The following is a 1,938-nucleotide window of genomic DNA, read 5'->3' as shown; positions in this document are numbered from 1 at the left end:
CCCCCACAAGTCGCGCCTGCCCATTAAAAAAGAGGGGGGGGGGGGGGGGAATAGGCTGGGGGGCAGCGATCACTGTGTGGTGAGCAACTGCATCGTGCATCACTTATTTTGTATATTCTGTATATTCTATTATTATTATTACTCTTTTCCAATTTTATTAAACTCTCTTTACCTCAACGCATGGGTTTTACCTCTTTTTTTTTTTTCTGCTTCTCTCCCCCATCCCACTGAGGGGGCAGCTGCCTGCCGGGTTAAACCACAACAAAAGCAAATACTAAAACATATGCACAAACCATATATGTGAGGCACAACGCTCATAAAAACCCAACAGAGAGAGAGGGACCTCACCAGCTGCCCAGGGGTGCGCTTGTCACCTTGCAGAAACGCTCTCAGGTGGCCGGGAGAGTTTGGGGCAGCCTTGCCCAGGCGCCGCAGATGAAGCTGGGAAGAAATGAGGATTAATCATCTGCCTTTATTCCACCCTGTGTGGCGTCTCCTTGCATCCTGCCATGAAGCCTGAGCTCCTGTCAGGCATCTAAAGCATCCTGAAAGTCTAGAGAAGCCGGTCAGAAGCATCGCATCCCTCTGGCCCTTGCAGACCAGCCCATTTGCACCACGGCCCGTCCCTGCCGCTCTCCGTTCCTGCTAACAAGGCCCCAGGGTTCCCCTTTCCGACGTCTGAAATAAGCCCCAGGTGATTCCCTCCCCAGCCTTTGATTTTCCACGCTGGCTGCTGGATTTTAGCAGATTTTTGCTCACTGATCAGAGTAGTTATTTTCTATCCCAAGCCAAATGGTTCATCCATTTCTGAGGGTGGTAAAGAATATATATATATTATCCCCACCTTCTCCCAGAGAGGGGGCGAGAAAAGAAAACAACGTCTGATTGTCTCTTTCTCATTAAAGAGGCACTTGAGCATCCTCATGGTTCAGAACAGAACCTGAAACTGGCTCTTAAGATGACCTTTCTGTGCTGTTTGTACTTCTGCTGAAAACCAGCCAAAATGAGGGACAAAAAGTCAGATAACACAGGAACACGATAAAAACTTGCTGGACTTGCAAGATGAAAACTTTAAAGGACGCTGGCAGGATGGAGGTGGGATGGGCAGGGGACGGAGGCAGGATGCAGGAGAGAGGCAGGCAGGATGGAGGCTGGTTGGAGGTGGGAAGCAGGAGGGATGGAGACAGGGTAGCGGTGGGATGCAAGTAGGGTGGAGGAGGAAAGTTAGATAGGATGGAGACGGGCTGGAGGAGGGGCTGCCGGTGGGATTGAGGAGGGATGGAGGTGGAACACAGGAGGGATTGAGGAGGGATGCAGGCAGGCTGGAGGAGGAAAACTAGGTGGGATGGAGGCGGGTGGGATGCAGGTGGGATGGAGGAAGGAAGCAGGAGGGATGGAAACAGACAGGAGGAGGGAAGCAGGCGGGATGCAGATGGGATTGAGGAGGGAAGCAGGCAGGCTGGAAAAGGGATGCAGGTGGGATTGAGGAGGGATGGAGGTGGGATACAGGAGGGATTGAGGAGGGATGCAGGCAGGTTGGAGGAGGGAACCAGGCGGGATTGAGGAGGGAACCAGGCGGGATTGAGGAGGGATGCAGGTGGGATGGAGCAGGCTGGCAGAGGGAAGCAGGTGGGATGTGGGTAGGATTGAGATAGAGGTGGAATGCAGGCAGGTTGGAGGAGGGATGCAGGTGGGATGCGGGTGGGATTGAGGAGAGATAGAAGTGGAATGCAGGAAGGATTGAGGAGGGATGCGGGCAGGTTGGAGGAGGAAAACTAGATGGGCTGGAGGCGGGTGGGAGGAGGGAAGCAGGCAGGGTGCAGGTGGGATTGAGGAGGGATGCAGGTGGGATTGAGGAGGGATGCAGGTGGGATGCAGGCAGGCTGGCAGAGGGAAGCAGGAGGGGGCGGGGGGGTGGGGGAGGGGAGCAGGACGGGG

The sequence above is a fragment of the Egretta garzetta genome, unplaced genomic scaffold, assembly GCF_000687185.1.
Source record: "Egretta garzetta isolate BGI_Z169 unplaced genomic scaffold, ASM68718v1 scaffold325, whole genome shotgun sequence".
In the NCBI taxonomy this organism is placed as follows: domain Eukaryota; kingdom Metazoa; phylum Chordata; class Aves; order Pelecaniformes; family Ardeidae; genus Egretta; species Egretta garzetta.
This window is presented reverse-complemented; position numbering follows the sequence as displayed.